This window comes from Pan troglodytes, chromosome 14 (genome assembly GCF_028858775.2).
Source record: "Pan troglodytes isolate AG18354 chromosome 14, NHGRI_mPanTro3-v2.0_pri, whole genome shotgun sequence".
Taxonomy (NCBI): Eukaryota; Metazoa; Chordata; class Mammalia; order Primates; family Hominidae; genus Pan; species Pan troglodytes.
The window spans coordinates 29,980,005-29,999,274 of record NC_072412.2 but is presented as its reverse complement, the minus strand read 5'-3'; the positions used below and the strand labels follow the sequence as shown (position 1 = coordinate 29,999,274).

The 19,270-nt window shown below is 43.6% G+C and overlaps 1 protein-coding gene across 5 annotated transcripts in view; it reads right to left on the bottom strand.

Moving 5' to 3' along the window:
• ALOX5AP (arachidonate 5-lipoxygenase activating protein) overlaps positions 1–19,270 on the bottom strand; it is a 147,168-nt gene that overhangs the window by 52,487 nt on the left and 75,411 nt on the right. Inside the window, exon 6 of one of the 5 annotated variants that reach the window (XM_063792038.1) lies at positions 15,712–15,846. The exons of 1 other annotated variant lie outside the window; for it this stretch is intronic. The gene's annotated coding sequence lies outside the window, so the exon portion shown is untranslated. Of the gene's footprint in view, positions 1–15,711; positions 15,847–16,633; positions 18,215–19,270 lie in introns of those variants that run through there. 3 more of the 5 variants (XM_024348502.3, XM_063792035.1, XM_063792036.1) reach the window with 3 other exon arrangements.

The window sequence follows — 19,270 nt, the reverse complement described above, 5'->3', positions numbered from 1 at the left end:
CTCAGCCTGGTCCCTGCTCTGTTGAAGGGCAATGAGGCCCTGTTCTGCACCTGAGGAGAGTAGTGTCCTCCCAACTGTGTGGCCAAGGAAAAGGACAGCTGCCATACAACAGGGGTCCCATGTGAACCTCCACTGGGGTGGAGTTGGGGGCAGGATGAGAAGATGGTGCAGCAGCCTTGGGGCGTCTCCCCAGCACATGGAGGAAGCACCAGGAAGCTCTCAGGAAGAAGAAGGAAGAGTCAGAGAGGTGCTAGTGTGCAGCTGGAGAGCTGTAGGAGCGTCAGTATCCTAACTGGGTTAAATGGGAACCAGGTGGTCAAGGGGCCTATATGTCCTCCAGCTGGATAATCACAAGCTGACTACGTTAATTTAGCCAGCTAACACTTCCCAGATTTTTCTCTTTCTTGGTCTCCTGTAGTTAGAGCAACTCCCTGACTTTTCTAAGCCTTCCAAATCCAGAACTCCCACCCTTCCAGACCCTGGACCTCTTGGCCTTTTTTTTAACCAGTGTCTTCTGCAACCTTTGATGACAGTAGCGTCCCCAGGGACATTTATTAAAGTGAAAACTCCTGGGGGAATCTCAGAGGTTCCGACCTAGTAGGGCTGAGGTTGGCCTAAGAGTGTGAGTTGTAAGAGATACACCATGTGTTTGCAGGAGACCCAGAGACCGGCCGAAGCCAAAGCCAGTGGTTCTCAGATGCCAGCAGCATCAGAGTCGCCTAAAGCACAGAGGGCTGCTCCCTGTCTCCACAGTTTTTTCAAGACCTCTAGATGGGCCCAAGAATCTGCATTTCCAACAAGTTCTCAGGTGGCGACCATGCTGCTGGTTCAGGGACCTCACTTGGAGAATCTTTGCTTTAAGAGATATGTGCTCCTCCCCCTTCAATTCATCACCCACCAGGGAAGAGTAGTCTTGTCATGTCTGCTTCTCTAGACCTCTCCAACAAGACAAGAGGCTCCCACAGACACTTCTCAGCTGTCAGGGACCTGGGCCTTTGCAGACCCATCCTTGCTGGGTGGACTGGGGTCACGTCACAGCTTTTTGTCAGAACCATCAAGCCAAAGTGTCAAGTAACTAAGTCCCAGTGTATGTGTGACCCACAATTTACTTATAGGAGGGGGCTTAAAAGTGATACCCTGGTTAGAATGAGGGTCCTGAAGGCCTGTCTTGAAGTGTTGACTTCTCAGCAGGTGAACTATTGTTATTTAGATGGTATTTTCTTTAGAGAGGTAAGGTGGGGGTGGGGGAATAAAGTAGATGGAGATTATTAGGGAGAGGGTTAAAGTCCCCCAAGCCACTCCCTGGGATCTGTCCTTGGAATGGGGCAGGGGTATTGAGCCAGGGCCAAAAACTAAGAGGTAAGTCGAAAGAGAACAAGCGGTAAGATTCCAAATCAGGGAGACCCTCGGAGACAGAGGCACACAGGGGAGAGGCCGGGAGGGCTGAGGCTTCACTTACCGTTCAGGCCAGAGAAGCAGGCCTTTTACAGACCCGGCCTGAATATTACAGTGGCCTGGCTCCGGCACTGACCGAAACCCAGCCTAGCCACTAGCGTGCCCAGGAGGCCATTAGCACTTTCTGTGCCTGTTCTCAGTCTCCACAACACTACACCTGGGGGTGCGGGAAGCCCAGAATCCGGCACGAGGAGTTGAGAAATATAATTGATCAAGTGAGGCCAGGGATAGTCCCCCTCGCAGAAGATGATTCTCATGATCTGTCTGAGGATTCGGTCAGAGCGTATGGAGAATCCCAGGTGTTGCCTTTTTTTGTTTTTTGTTTTTTGTTTTTTGTTTTTTTTGAGATAGAGTCTCACTCTGTCTCCCAAGCTGGAGTACAGTGGCATGATCTCTGCTCACTACAACCTCCACCTTCCTGGTTCAAGAGATTCTCCTGCCTCAGCCTCCCAAATAGCTGGGATTACAGGCACATGCCTAGCTAATTTTTGTGTTTTCATTAGAGACGAAGTTTCACCATGTTGGCCAGGCTGGTGTCAAACTCCTGACCTCAGGTAATCCACCCGCCTCAGCCTCCCAAAGTGCTGGGATTATAGGCATGAGCCACTGCGTCCAACCAATTGCCTTAATTTGGGGGGTCTTTTTGAAGCAAGAGGTATTAAAGGGGGATAGTAAACCTGGAGAAAAGAAGCTCCCACCTAACACTTAACTGGTGTGTTAAGGATCACACAGTTGGACCCTGCCATGGGAGATGAGGACATTAGCAGAATTCCCCAGAACCCGGAGAGACACCTTGCTGTGAGGAAACAAATGCTACCGAAATAGGCAAATAAATAGACGGATGATAGATTAGCTATAGAGAGATGATAGCGTAGTGAGATGGGATTCGGCGCAATAGAAAGTGTGGCGGGAAGTCTCATTTGATAGAGAAAGAGAGAGAGCCCTAGATATAGACAGATAGATCTCAATTTTTGAGCCTTGGTACTTGTTGGCACCTTGCACCAAATATTTTCATTTCTCCTCCTAGGCACATGGCAGAATTGCATTTCCTAGCTCCCTGAGATTAGGTGACTGTGTGGCTTGGTCTCGACAATGGGAATGTGAACAGAGATGGTGTCACTTCTGTGAGAGAATATCAGGAGCAAGAGTGATTTGCTGCAGTATTTTGACCTCTGTGCTGTCAATCAATAACATCTCAGATGGAAGTTTCTCCGACACTGGGGTGCTAGAAGGAAAACGACGTGGAGCAGAGAACCAGCCAGTTTGTGATAAACATTTACAATAAGCAGTCTAATAAACAAACAACATTTTTAAGTGCTTTTTTCTTTTTCTTTTCTTTTCTTTTTTTTTTGTTTTTTTTTTTTTGGAGACAGAGTTTCACCCTTGCCGCCCAGGCTGGAGGGCAGAGGCATGATCTCGGCTCACTGCAACCTCCACCTCCTGGATTCAGGCGATTCTCCTGCCTCGGTCTCCTGAGTAGCTGGGATTATAGGCACCTGCCTCCATGCCTGGCTAATTTTTTGTATTTTTAGTAGAGACAGGGTTTTGTCATGATGTCCAGGCTGGTCTCAAACTCCTAACCTCAGGTGATCCACCAGCCTTGGCCTCCCAGCATGTTGGGATTACAGGCGTGAGCCACCGTGCCCAGCAGCTTTTTTCATTTAGATGCCAGGATTCAGGTAGTTATTTGTTACCACGGTATAACCTAGCCCATCCTAACAAATATGGGAGTGGATCTGTCCTCTTGCCTGGCCCCTGTCACTTCTTCTCTGGGACTAAGAAGGATTAGGAAAGAGACATAAAAGTTCATATGTACCCCGTAGGGACTGCTCAGAGATGGGAGCAGAAAGAGGAGATCTTAGAACCAGACGTGATGACTGTCAGAGTGAAGTCCCATGCCCTCACCCCCACCCCTTTCCTTCCATTTATATCTTCATTTTTTTCACACAACAAACACTAAACAAAAGCCACATACTCTAGACCTGAGTGTTGTATTCGTTGTTAAAAACAAGGATGAATCAGACACGGCCTCCATCCTGGGGAGCCCATGGTCTGGTGGGTGACAGTCTTGTCAACAAATGGGTTCAAGTTTGGTTCAATTGGGGAAGGAGGTACAAAGTGCCCACAGGGCCCTTCTATAGGAAAGGTGAGGGGGCATCTGGGCTTGGGAGACCAGCAGGCAGCGCCAAGGTGAAGCCGGAGTATAAATTTGTTGGCACATGCAGTGCCCAGCCCCACCTCTGACTTCTTGTGATCCCGGGGTCTCATCTCATACAGAGCCACCCCCCGGACCCTGGAGGTGAATTGCTGGCTGCCACTGGCGCTGCGCGGGAGCACAGCCTGTCAGCAGGAACTTGGCAAGTAGAATTGTTTTCAAGCTGGGGAACTAACAGGTTGTTCCCGAGACAAGTTATATTGACCAAATCAAACAGAGGCAATTCTAACACAACCCCCACTGAGGTGTTGATTGGCTGGGCCTCGGCTTTCAGAGTTTTCAGAAGGTCTAAAACACCAAGGAGCAAGGCTACTGCCCCAAGGAACAATGTCAGGGATTACAAACCACTGCCGGACTCTGCCATGAGAAGTGAGGAAGTTAAGCAGAATTCCCCAGAACCCGGGAAGACAGCTTGCTGTGAGGAATCAAATGCTACGGAAATAGGCAAATAAATAGATGACGGTAGATAGATTAGATATAGATAGATGATAGATGATGATGATGCTAGATGATGATAGATAGATGAGAGAAAGACAGAGAAAAAGAGAGAGAGTCAATTTGGGGGTACCTAACCTAAGATTTCTGAGGTCTCTGAGAATGACCCAGTTTCTGAGACAAAAATCTCAGCACAGACTATCATCATTTTATTTTTCTGATTTGTTTCATCTTCAGGTCTTAAAAAGGTATAATAACAAAGTCTTATTTTTTTTGTCATATAATAATCGTTCCTAATGAAAATATCAATGACATCAAATCAGAAAATCTTAGGGGTACAGGTGGCCAGAGATCCATGCTGGGCTTTACACAGAGACACTTCTGACCTTTGCCTTGGTGCACTGCAGTGGTGCCTCTATTCAAAGTAACCAGAAAAATGATCTATGCAAATATATCTTGAGCACGATAACAGGAAACAAATAATTTTCCCGCATCTCGTAGTCCCATCTCACCCCTACAGCATAAGACCATTTGTTGACACCAAATGCATTTTATTAATGCTTCAAAATAATTACCGCAACTTCACCAGGACGCCTTTGCTAGGAAGAATGACTTGGACCCCTGTAGAATATGACTTAGATGAAGCACAAGAGGGCTCTATTATATGGTGTCGCATGCCAGGAACTCCGGGGACTGCATTAGAGTAAGGGGCTCCCAATCCCCAGAAGCCAATGTGAAACAAATTGGGGGTGTCATCTGGTTAGCATTTTGCCTAGCAAAACTTCCCTTCCTGTGTGACAGGCACCCCTTGATTCAGGGACAGACACAGGGTTAAAAAACTAACTAATCTTCTAAATGAATAATACACTGACCATCTCCTTGGATAAACAGAAAACTACCTAAACCTAAGGCGCTCTCTGTTTCTTTCTACCTTTCCTCCATATTCCTTTTTGAATTAATTTCTCTCCATCTGTTTCTCGTTTGTGTCTCACCTCTTTTCTCTCTTTTCCTGAGGTTCATTCCTCCTTAAAAAGACACAGGACTTCAGCTCAAGTGCCTGCCACAATGTTTGTAAAATCCTGTTCCCCAAAGTGACACTAATGGTCTGTGGAACTTCTCTGGCCCTAATTACTTGGCAGTAGAAATCTCAGTGGGCTGCTTCTCCCTGCAATCAGTTCCTTAGGTAATTACCACGAGCCAGAGCTGAAGCCGTGTGCTGAGGAAAGGGTGGCGTTGGGTTAGGCTGAAATGCCTACTCCTGACTTTAACGTGTGCACAGAAAGACAAGACAATGCTAGCAAGTAAAATATGGAGCAGGAAGGACAGACTGACCCACCACATTACAAAAATCCAAATCACTATGAATAGAAAAGAAGTCTCTTCTGCAAAGTTAATAATATTTCTTTAGACAAATCGCCAAGTCTTGGGTGGTTTCAAATCAACTTGCTTAGTGTGAGGTCTTCACATCTTGACTCTAGAATTCTGTCATGAAATGGGAAAACATCAAAGGACACCAAGGGCCAATGGGTAAGGTTTGCCTGTCCGGTTCATGCTGCCAAAGAGCTAAACTTTCAACATAAAATACATTCAAAATTAAAACAAGCCACAATGCCCCGTTTGTAGAGGCCTCTGTCAGTCTGAATATGTGGTGAGGAAGGCTCTGGAAGGGAAGAAAAACAGTTCTCATTGTGGTTCTGTCTCCTACATTGGGCTACTTTGAACTACAATCTTGCAACACCCAATTACTGGCACTGGACTATCATCCTATGTTTTCTGAGCTATGGTTGTTATTGAAATGATCTCTGACCTGTTTTTCATAGTTTCCAGGAGTTGAAAGAGCAATTTCATTTTCTTTTTTTTTTGAGACTGAGTTTCACTCTTGTTGCCCAGGCTGGAGTGCAATGGCATGATCTCAGCTCACTGCAATTTCCACTTCTGAAGTTCAAATGATCCTCCTGCCTCAGCCTCCCGAGTAGCTGGTATTACAGGCATGCACCACCACGTCTGGCTGATTTTCTATTTTTTAGTAGAGATGGGGTTTCTCCATGTTGGTCAGGCTGGTCTCGAACTCCTGACCTCAGGTGATCCGCCCGCCTTGGCCTCCCAAAGTGCTGGGATTACAGGCGTGAGCCACCACGCCCAGCCAAGCAATTCCATTTTCAAAAGCTTTTAATTTACCCTCCCTTACAAGTTCACACTTAGTGCATCAATCAAGGACATTTTTGCTCTGTTCCTAGCACCTAGGACAGACAGTGCCCAGCACAGAGGAGGACCCCCATACCTATGGATTCGATGTTGGTCGAATGGAATAGAATGGAGCATGTTATGAGGTGATTTGTTTTCAGGCCATGATTTTCTGACTAAATGTTCCAATACTCATTCCAGCAACAAATTCATTAATTCAACAAATATTCACGGAGAGCCAATTTCATGCCAGCCTGGGCCTCTGGGGCCACAATGGTGAGCCAGGCAGGCAACCAGCCTTGTTAAAGACACAGAGAGAACCATGGTCTCCACCCTTGAGCTGCTTATAATAGGGTGAGGGAACGGAACAGATCGGAAGCAATTAGAAAACAATTAAGTGTTAAATTATACGCCTCTGACTAGCCCAGGGGAGTCTGGGAGGGAGAAAAAGCTCATGTAGTCATTGCTGTTTTCTTGGAAGAGGTGATCTTTGGCTGAGCCTTGAAGGATTCCCTAGATTTGGGATGCAGAGCAGAGTGGGTAGAGTAGAATGTTCCTACAGGGAAGCAGCTACCTGGAACCACTCAAGGAAAACTGAAGTCTTAAAGGCCCAGTTACACCCTGGACCTGAATTGCTCCCAAAGAAAGAACGTGAAATCCTCTGGTGACTTAAAGGAGTTTGAATTGGACTTGGAGATATTTAGTTTCTTCACAAGTCTAACTTTCCTTCCTCTAACATGCTAGAACATGAACTTGCAATGATTTCCTCCAGGCCATTGTCTTGGGAGAGAGGTTGGAGTCTCGTTCTAATTGTCAGTCCAGAGGGACTGCATTGGAATCTCCTGGGGACCTTTTCTCCTTGGCTCCAACCACCAGAGTCTCTGATTCAGTAGATATGAGAGGATATCCAGGAATCTGTATATTTTTAAAGCTCCCCAAGTGATTTTATTAATCATCTTGGTTTGGGAGCTACTCTCATAGATTTATTTCAAAGACATTCCCTCTCCGAAATCAGAATAAAAGGTATAGGCATATAGTAACTAAAAAAGTAGCTACTACTTATGTCCATAAATCCCTCTAACAGACAATCTGGAGAATTTATAGGGGAAATAAATCAACCTGACACACTCTACTTCCTTGACCTTCTAAATGAGTCAAAATGATCAAAGTTTGGCGAAAATGAATTAAAATTTACCATTATGGAATGGGCACAGCCTGATGAATGAAAATGAAGGGAGAGATTTTCTCTTTATTTAAAATATTAAAAAGCTGAAGCTGTTAGTGAGTTGGAGTTAACTAATGTACTCCCTTTCCTTATTAAGCTCAATTTGTGTCTCTAATTCAAGGCAAAAAAAATGTCCATTTGTATATAAGATGTTCCAAGCATAGAAACCAGGAAGAGGCTGGGTCTGATGTCTCACACCTGGAATCCCAGCACTTTGGGAGGCCAAGGCAGGAGGATCGCCTGAGATCAGGAGTTCAAGATCAGCCTAGGCAACATAGTGAGACCCCATCTCTACAAAAATATTTTTTAAATTAGCCAGGTATGGTGGTGGGTGGTCCCAACTACTCTGGAGGCTGAAGCAGGAGGACTGCTTCAGCCCAGGAAGTCAAGGCTGCAGTGAGTCATGATCTCACCACTGCACTCCAGCCTGGTGGACAGAGCAAGACTCCATCTCAAAAACGAAAATAAATAAACAAACAAAACCAATCAAGAGCAGCATATTTATTTCTTTAGTTACATGAACTGCTTAGAGAATAATGCTCCATCCATCAGGATTAAGAGGGTTGAGAGGACGATTATGGATCTGTGTGTGCCATGTTCTATCTCTCAGTCCTCTCCAGACTTTAATAGGCAGTGCTTCTTAATGTTTCAAGATGTCTTCCTGCTCTTAGACTCACCTCACAAATCCCTCGTTCCATTTTCTTTTACATATCTAATTTATACTCTGTGCTGAGGACTGGTTTGCATTTTCTCTCTTTGGCTACGTATTCAATTCCCATTACTGTCAATGGAGTTACGCGCTCAAACTGAAGGCTTAAAATCTACCTGCAAATTCTTCCTTGGCCAACACACACACACACACACACACACACACACACACACACACACACAGGCTTCTTCTTTTCTCACTGTGATCTTAACTCTTGTTTAATCCAGGACACCGGGGTTCAATTTCTTTGTGATAGTTCTAAAATCCGACTGAGCTTCCCCTGAGGTGATCACAGTATGTGGAAATTAACTAGTTTCTCCTATTCTGAACCAGTACTGGTTTCAGGTCTGAACGGCTCAGAGGACACACTTATTCTCTGTAGGCATAACTGAAAACTTCGTTTATTACCTGTTCATTATTAGTTCTGAATCACTGGGAGCAAATCTTCATGTATTTATTCATCATCCTCTGCTAGGGGCAGATTATCATTCGATGGCACCTAATTTTCTCCTAAACTTTTTGTCTAAATCGTTTTAACAAATAACCAGCCCAATAATTATGGTGGTGTTCTAGTAACACTAAACAGAAGATGCATTACAAGCACATTCACCAAAAAGCTCGGTCATAAATACTCCACATCATTATTGCTATGATGTCACTGCACTTTCAGCATCCACTTTGATGAAAGCTGTAGGATTCAAGATTTACTTCCATGAAAACTGATAAGTGTAAAATGTAAGGCCAAAGCACCAGGGCCAATTATATCTATAGTCTTGTTACATTTGTCATAATCCTACAGCAAAAGAAACACCAAACTAATCAACTTGACAAGCTATTCACTCCAGACCTGCCTTCCTATTACATGTGCCTTAGAAGATTCGGAGCATTCTTTTCTGTTAGAATTCTTTGTGGCATCAAATAAATACTCCTTTTTTCTTCAAAGCTGACTATTTTGGATTATTCTGATAAGTTGGGAGAGACATCAAAGGTCCTTTCTGTAGGTGAGTCAGTTGGTTCATTCACTTACTGAGTACGTATTATGCAGGCATGTCATGCCAGGCACCACGGATGTGACTGGGAGTACAACAGTGGCAAAACCAGACACAGCCCCTGGTCACATGAAGACCCAGTCTAGTCAGGGAGATGCAAGAAGTCTGAGTAATGACACCAACAAATAAATAATCCCAAGTGGGGCTGAGGTTTAGCATGGAAGAAGCGGCTCTTCAAGAGCAGGTGGCCAGACACCCAGCCTAGGCTGAGGGTCAGGGCAGCTGTGACCAAGAGAGGGAGATGCCTGAGACAGGAAGGAGGAGTGAGGCAGGGATGGCACAGGGAGCGGCAGGTGCCAGAAGCTGGTGGGTGGGGACATAGTACTTGGACGTGCTATGCAAAGGGGAAAAGGGCACCTGAGCATGAGGAGCCAGGATAGGTACAGACAGGGGCCCGATGTAGTGGAGCCTTGGGAGCACCCTTAGGAATGCAGTCTTTATCTTAAAGGAGACTGGGACCCATAGGTTTTAACAAGGTGAGGCGCGATCAGATTTACATATAGAAAAGTGTTTGGGTGAGTAGATTGAATAGAGGAGGACCAAATACGAAGCTGGCTTAGGCATGCGAGGCTGGGGTCTGAGGCCAGGAAACAGAGTGTAGGAACAGCTGGAAATAAGGGGTGGAAGTGAGAATTACAGAGGAGGTGAAAGAAACAGGTACTTGAGAGAGGAGAGATTTCTGAGGAGAGGATTTCTGAGGTGGCGGGTGCGTCAATGAGGACTCCAACACGTCCGACTTGCATAACTTAGTGAGTGCCGTGCCATTCACCAGGAGTGGGCCAGGCTGGAGGGGTGGATGTGGTGAAATATCCGAGTGGTGAGGCTGAGCAGACCTTTGGAGATATGCAGAGGAGAGATGTGGGCTGGAGACATGAACTTGGAATTCATCACCATCTAGATGGTCGTCAATGTCCTGGGCATGAATGATGATGAGCCAAGGGAGAGAACAGAATGAATCTCGGGTTCCTGGAAAATTACTCTGGAATGTGGAGCTGATATGAGTCACGGAACTTCACATCAAGCTCCTGCATTTCAGGTCCAAACCCATTCACTGCTGTGCAACCCCTCTATGACCGTAACAGCTGAAAATAAAAAGGCTTTGCTCTACACGTGAGAAACCTTAGGAAAAAGGCTTCAGTAGGACAGACCATCAAATAACACAGGATTCTGGTGTTTAGAAAGTCATTTATCACAGGCCGGGTGCGTGGCTCACACCTGTAGTCCCAGCACTTTGGGAGGCTGAGGCGGGTGGATCACAAAGTCAGGAGTTTAAGACCAGCCTGGCCAAGATGGTGAAACCCTGCCTCTAGTAAAAATACAAACATAAGCTGGGGGTGGTGGCAGGCGCCTGTAATCCCAGCTACTTGGGAGGCTGAGGCAGAGAACTGCTTGAACCCAAGAGGCAGAGGTTGCAGTGAGCCAAGATCACACCACTGCACTCCAGCCTGGGCGACAGAGCGATACTCTGTCTCAAAAAAAAAAAAAAAAAAGTCGTTTATCACAAACTTTGAGTCAAGTCTGCTTGCATGTGCCTAACTACGCACACTCCTCCGTGGACCAATTGGCGTGGTCAGGCTGAGACAGCCCCTGGGGGACAGGCTTAGTTCCTAATGAGATTGAGACAGAATGGGTGCCAGAAGTTTTCTTTTCATGGTTCACTTGTACAAAATCAAAGATGCTCACTCAGGTCTCTCTGCTCATATATCTTGCTCACTAATTTGATTAACCCCTATCAGCCAAGCCCAGGATATATGGGATCTTGGGACAAAGATCTTTATTTTTTTTGTTGTTGCCCACTGAGAACATGTTGATCAAGGTGCAGTGTAATTATCAGTCCATGAACTCATCAGCCCACTTTTTGTTGTAGTAAACAAATGCAAATTCGGATTCTTGAGCGCATTTCTTTCTTCCTCTCTCTTTTCAGATACGGGCCCTAAGTTTAGTTTCCAATAATCAAATCACTAATCTGCGTATTTTTATGTTGCCTTAACTGGTAGGCAAGCATTCAGAATTTCCTAGTGCACCAGTCACTTGTAAATGTCGGTGGTCTATAGCGTGTTGCACCAGACTGGGGGATGACAAGATGTGAAGAAAAGGCCATTTCTGCCGTATGTCAGAGGCATTCTGGCATATAACCCCATGCACAGAAAGTGGTAGGACCTAAGATATTCACCATCATGTCACAGGTTTTGATTTCCAAAAGCTGGTTCCCCAGAGACTGGTGTCATACTTCTAAGGAAGCCATCTGCAATTTGGTCTGCTACAATCACACAGACTAAAATCCATAGTCCTTCAGACATTCCTTCAATTTCTTCAATGCCCCATGCCCTCTCTTTTGCCTCCTGATTTTTGAGCCTGTTTCTGTCCAGGTTCTTCTTTTCCCCTGTCCTCCCTCTTGGTGTGTCTAAATCTTACTCACCCTCAGGACTCAGTACTCAGCTTAGCTGTCACTTCCTCCAGGAAACCTCTTCTGACCTCTCTTCCTCTTTCAAGCTCCCCCCACGGTTGTTTTCCCAGCACCTCCACTCCGCCACCCTGACACTAGACCCCAATGGAAATGTCTAAGTACTGAAACTCCCTCTAGACCAACACTCCAGATCAGCTCAGCCAGGACTGCGCAAACATCATCCTCACTGCCATATGCCTCTCGCCTAGTGCCATGTGTTAAATAAGTAAGAATCAAATAGCCAAGGGACTCCTCCATCTCAGACTCTGTGGGAGAGGCAAATCCAGCTGGAAAAATGAAAACAAAACTGGAAGGCCCACAGCCATGCTAGAGGAAGACATAGGACTCTGTGTCTTGCCTAAGGATCCGCTGTGGCTAAGCAAGGAATCGGGACTATAATCAGCTTGTTTCCTATTCTGTGCAGGACACTTCAGCTCTTTTGAGCCTCAATTTCCCCATCTATAAAGTCAGGATGAGAACATTACCTAATTCCTAGAACTATTGCCAGGAAAAGTGAGATATGTTTTTAAAAAATCCTAATGAGTCCCTAACACACTCTACAAACATAAGGGAGAAACCTTCAGAATGGGACATCAGGCACTGCTGGTAAAAGGTGAAATGGTACAACTGCGGCAGAGGGAAATATGGCAGTATCCGGCAAGATTACATATACATTTGCCCTTTGAAGAAGCAATCCCACTTCTAGAAATTCATTCCAAAGATAAACTGGCAAAAATATGAAACGTGTGTAACAAATGTGTGTAACTATTTTTAAAAACCTTAATTTAAAAAAAAGCAGTTCCTAAAATCAAAACCAATTGAAACAAATAAAATTAGCTCCATATCTTCTAGATGTTATAACCACACAGAACTATACCAGGTAAATTTAAAACAAAATTATTCCATTATTGCATTGTATGTTTCTTGAGGAATATACTAAGGACAGGGACTAGACAAAAAATCTTGAAAATCTAAACTGTTTTCAGTAAAGATATTGTTGGTAATAACATTGGTTTGTATGTGTATTGGGAGATAAAGCAATTTCAGCATGGAAGAAAGAAAAAAACTTACAAAACCAATGAGATTCTGCATATTTCTAAAGTGACTTATCATTGTAAACTCAAGATATAATTTATCCTAAAAAATAAAATGGATTTTAATTCTTACCTCTGACCACTGAAAAGACAAAAATGTATACCTTAGTGGCTTCTAAACAACATTTCCTACTAAAGGGAATGGAGGCTCCTTGGAGAAATGGCTGGTATCAGGTCTGGGGAAAAACATGTGTAAGACAAGCATGAACTTAAGGAAATAAAGAAACTATCAAAGTCACATCAGATGTCAACGGAAAACGCTCCCACCATCAAAGGGTCAGTCTGAGCACCAACAAGAATCCTAAATGCAAGAGATTGAAATGTGTCTAATTTTTTTATAATGATACTAAAAAATAAACAACTTTATTGGTCAACTTTGGAGATGTTGAAGAACCAATTCAATACTTTCAAAAAACTAGAAAATCAAGGGGAAATATCAAGCATTTTTCCTTTCTTTCCTAAATGATCTCTATCTCTGGATAATTGAAGAGTTGATGACAGCGATTTTTTAATAGAACATATCAGCTAATAAATGGAGAGGGAAGAAAAGAATTAGAATATCACCATTATTCAAGTCCTAAAAAATGAATGGATCTAAACCAGCAGTTAGCAATTGGAATTTAAAATTAAAAAATATAATGTCATTTTCATGAACACCAAAAAATGAAATACTTTGATATAAATCAAACAAAACATGTATAGAATCTATATGTGGAAAACGATACAACTCTGATGAAAACAATCAGAGATCTTAATAAATGGAGTGATATCCCATGTTTACTGATAAGGAAACTCAATATTATTAAGATGCCAATATCCCCCAGCTTCATCTATAGAGTCAATGCAATCCCAATTAAAATTCCAACAAGTTTTTGTGTGGCTATCAAAAAGCTGAATTTTACAGTTTTCACGGAGAGGTGAAAAAGCCAACAAAATACTGAAAAAGAGCATAGCCAGAGGACTGACATTACCTGACTTCAATACTTACCATAAAGCTACAGTAATCAGGACAGAGTGATATTGATGAGCGAATAGACAAATAGATCAGTGGAGCAGAACAGAAACAGATCCACACAAATGTAGTCAATTAATTGATCTTTGACAAGGAAACAAAGGCAATTCAGTGGAGAAAGGATAAGCTTTTCAACAAATATTGCGGGAACGACTGGGCATCTACATGCAAAAGAACGATTCTAGATACAGACATTACACCTTCCACAAAAGCTAACTCAAAATGGATTATAGGCCTAACTGTAAAATGCAAAATTATAAAACTCTTAGAAGATAATATAAGAGAAAATATGGGTCACCTTGCATTGGGTGATAATGTTTTAGATGCAAAATCAAATGCATGATCCGTGAGAGGAAAATTTGGGAAGGTGGACTTTATTAAAATTAAAAACTTCTGCTCTGTAAAATGCACTATTAAGAGAATGAACAGACAAAGCCACAGACTGGGAGAAAATATTGTCAAGCGCATATTTAACAAAGGGCTTATATCTAAAATACACAAAGAAGTTTTAGGACTCAACAATGAAAAAAACTCAATTTCATCTGAACAGAAACCTCACTAAAGAAAACACATAGATAGCAAATAAGTGTATAAAAAAGACATTCCATTGATATCTTAAGTCGTGAAGTAAATACAAATTAAAACAACAATGGCACATCATTATACATCTATCAGAATGGCCCAAATCCCAAAAAACTGGTAATACCAAATGTTGTCAAGGATGTGGGATAGAAGGAATTCTTATTCATTGCTGGTAGGAATGCAAAATGGTACAGCCACTTTGAAAAATAGTTTGGTAGTTTCTAAAAAGCTAAACATATTCTAACCAAACGATCCAACAATGATGCTCCTTAATATTTACCTATTTAAGCTGAAAACTTATGTCCACATAGAAATCTGCATATAAATGTTTATAGAGGTTTTATTCATAGTTGCCGAAAACTGGAACTAACCAAGATGTTCTTCACTCAGTGAACTGATGAACAAACTGTGGCACATCCATACAATGAAATATTTTTCAGTGCTGAAAAGAACTGTGGGCTTGGTCAAGCTACAAAAGGACACGGAGGAATCGTAAATGCACATTGCTAAGTGAAAGAAATAAATCTGAAAAGACTGCTTACAGTATGATTCCAACCATATGATGTTCTGCAAAAGGCTAAACTATAGGTATAGTAAAAAGCCCAGTGGTTGCCAGGGGTTTAGGTGCAAGGATGGATGAACGGGTGGAGCACAGGAGATTCTTAGGGCAGTGAAACTATTCCCGTGTGATACTTTCATGGTAGAAACATGTCACTACGCATTTGTGAACTGTAGAACCGTATAAAACAGTAAGCCCTAATGTAAACAATGGACTTTAGTTAATAGGAATGGATCAATATTGGTTCATCAACTGCAACAAATATATCACACTAATGCAAAATGTTAATTATAGATGAAACTGTGTATGAAAGGGAGTATATTGGAACTCTGTACTATCTGCTCACTTTTTTATAAATTCAAAACTGATTTAAAAATAAAGTCTATTAATTTTTTTAAGTAATGAATCTAGGCCATAATTATCAATGGCTGCTAGCGTCAGAAAAAGAGAAGCAACCACACGTGTGCTTTCTGATGGGAGAACACAGTTCCACCTGTAGAGTAATCTTACCAAAAAACAAGACAACAGTAAGACCCGAATGCCATCAAACATTTAGCTCTAACTTCCATTTGGCAGAAAATACTGTTATATTGTAGAAAATACAGAGGACAAAGCAACACATCCAAAAACAGCACAGAGATGCAATCAGCAAAACCCAGACTCCAGGAAATCCTACAGAACGAACCACACAATTTCTTCAACAAATAATGTGTACAAAAGAGGTGCGGGTGGGAAAGGAAACTCACAGATTAAAAGAGACTTAGGAAGCTGGGCATGGTGATGCATGCCTGTAATCCCAGTGGTTTGGGAGACCGAGGAGGTCCAATCACTTGAGCCTAGGAGTTCAAGACCAGCCTGAGCAACACGGGGAAATCCCATCTCTACAAAAAAATATAAAAATTAGCCAAGCATGGTGGTGCACACCTGTAATCCAGGCTACATGGGAGGTTGAGGTGGGAGGATCATCTGAGCCCAAGGAGGTCAGGCTGTAGTGAGCCATGGTCTGGCCCCCTGTATTCCAGCCTTGGGGACAGAGTGAGACCTTGTCTCAACAACGGCAACAACAACAAAGACTTAAGAGATCTATCAAGCAATTGCAATATATTTGCAACATATTGATCTTATTTAGATCTTGATTCAAACAAATAAATTGAATGGGGGAAAAAATCTAAAATATATAATAATAAACATTTATAAGACAATTGGAAAAACTGAATATTGATTGGATATTTGATGATATTATGGAATTGTTAATATTTTTAGATGTGATCATGATATTGTACTTTTTTGTTTAAAATTTGAATCCTCTTTTAGAGATAAGTACTGAAATATGAATATGGATGAAATAATTTGTTGATGAGGGTTTGTCTCAAAGAATCCAAGGAGAGGAAAAAAGGATAGGAGAATAGATGAAACAAGATTGGCCATGAGCTGACTTTTGTTGAAACCAGGTGTTGGGGATGGGGGTCCTTCTACGTACTTCGGGGCTGGGGGTCCTTCTCCGTACTTCGGGGCTGGGCAGACTGTGACCTGCAGGCCAACTCTAGCCCACCAGCTGTTTTTGCAAGGGTTGGGAACTAAGAAAGATTTTTATATGTTTAAATGGTACAAAAGTCAGGAAAAAAGAAGACTATTAATAACATGTAAAAATTTTGTGAAATTCAAATGTCAGCATCCATAAATAAAGTTTTATTAGAAGACATCACCATTCATTTATACACTATCGATAGCTGCTTTTGTGTGACAATAGAGCTGTATAGTTGAGGCGGAGAACATATGGCCTGGGAAACCAAAATTATTTACTATCTGGCCCTGTAAAGAAAAAGTTTCCACTTCCTATACTGTTCTTTCTAATATAGCATATGTTTGATTTTCCATAATAAAAAGTTAAAGAAAAATCTGCCTATGTTGTTATCTCTCAAATGTGCCCAAATATTAACTAACATTTGAGGGGGCAATGCAGCCACTTTTGCCATGAGGTCTCTAGACACACCCATGCCTCATCCATCCTCCAGAATTCCTCGGCTCTCCAACTCAGAAGGTGTCTGTTACATCGTGAAATAATATTTTTCACTAAATTAATCTTGACCTTAAGTCCAAGGTTGAAATTGCAACATTAGCACATATATGGCTTGGCAGCCCTGGCCGAATTCTCTTATTAAATTCTCCATCCTGAGCCATTCTTTGATTATCTGCACCCAAGCTGATGATATTCAAGCAAATGAAACCGTATATTAAAGCTACAAACATTTTACGTGGCCCTTGGCGGCTGTGTGCTTGAAGATTGGTGGGACTTTCTTGAAAGCCTGCCAATTTAGACACATGACTTGTAATTGTGAATTCTTCAATTGCAGGTGCTCACACAGCTCTGGGCCCTGCGCTGAGGATTTCTGCTGAGGTCAGGCAAGCCACGCAGATAACCCACTAGGAGCCTCGGCGGCGCGGCAGCCGGCTCTACAAATCCTCATCTTGTTGGTTCTAGTGATGAATCCAGTCCTTCGGGATGGGTCTCTGGAAAGTTAATTGGGTAGGGAAGAAAAATGGCGTGCTTTCAAAAAAGCGCCGCAGGACAGTGCCCTCTGCATCTGCCCGTGTTACCCGGCTGCGGCGTCCTGTCAGAAACAGCGTGTCTTGCGTGACAACCAAAGTGTTGGACTGCTGCGAGTGCTGCTAAGGACAGAGTGTGGCTGCTGCCAGCTGGTGTCTCGGGGCAGGCCCCAGACATGCCATGGTACCACCTCTGTCACCCCCTGGCAGGGCCTGTTACCTGGCACCACGCCTGAAGTGTGCCCAGGGAATTACTCCATCATTTTCCTCTGTAGGTTGCTCTCCGCTGATGCTGGCTTCATTCCCGGGCTCAGGGAGGGTGGTGCCGGTGTGTGTGTGTTTCCCCTCAGATCCCAAAGCACAAGGTGTGAAGGTTCCTGGCACCAACTTGCTGACTTGGCTTGTTGTGGAATGAGGATGGAAAACTCCAGCAGCAATGAGGAGGCCCACTCACCAACAAGCCAGGCTCCTGCCTGCAGGGTCAGGAAGCTGTGTCCTGTGTCTGGGGCCAGCCTCCCTCCGCTGGGAGTTGGGGGAGGTGAAGGGAATGAAACTCCCATCTGGGCTTTGTTCAGCCTCAGTCAAATGACTAGAAAGAGACGCAGGGCGAGGCTAGAAAGATGCTGTCTGTAAAACTTCCAGAGCCTTTGGGAGAAGGTGAAGATGGGTGCTTTTAAATAGAAAGGCCAGGAAGCAGGGAGACTGAAATGAGAATAAAAGTCAACATTCTCACTGTGCCCCAGGCCCTGTGTGATCCACCTCTGTCTTTTTCTCCACCTAATTTTATGCCACTTTCCCTCACCTCCTCCTTCTGTCCTACTGGTCTTTAATCAGCTGCTCAAATGTGTACAGCCTTAGAGCCTCAGGGCCTTTGCACATGCTGTCCCGCTGCCCAGAATGCCTCATGCTCCCTTCTCCACCTGCCACTCGTTCTCCCACTCCTGGTCTCTACCCTGCCTCTGCCTGTAGCCTGCACTTTCTCTTCCCTTAGTCCCCTGCTCCCCATTAAAGTCAATCTCCCTTGGTTGTGCTATCTCAAGCCTTAGTCTGACTCCTTCATAGCCCCTGATCCAACTTACAGTTGTTTCACTTACTGTTTCATTCATTCATTTTTGTCTCTATCTCCACGACTAGATTATAATTTCTTTCAGGACAGGTACCATGTAAAATTTATTTTCCACAGTATATCCAGCATCTAGCACAGTGCCTGGCACACAGTAGGTGTTCGCTACATGCTTATTGAATGAATGAGGCTGGGTGCAGTGGCTTATGCCTGTAATCCCAGCACTTCGGGAGGCTGAAACGGGTGGATCACCTGAGGTCAGAAGTTTGAGACCAGACTGGCCAACATGGGGAAATCTCTTCTCTACTAAAAATACAAAAATTAGCCGGGCTTGGTGGCATGCGCCTGTAATCCCAGCTACTAGGGAGGCTGAGGCAAGAGAATCGCTTGAACCCAGGAGGCAAAGGTTGCAGTGAGCTGACATCATGCCACTGCACTCCAGCCCGGGCGACAGAGCAAGACTCTGTCTCAAAAAAAAGAATGAATGAATAACTGATTCAGGACTCACTATGTTAAAGTTTATTTTCTTACTCTCAGCTCCCTCTATAGATTGGCTAAGTGATGTTCTCAGAGCTTGGCTGGTCAGTAAACACATTTTTCAAGGCCCTTCATTTCTCCTCCCCCCTTTTGTTCCCAGTCTTCTGGTCATTTTGATATTCATTAACAACCCTTATCATACAGTGGGCAGAAGGAGT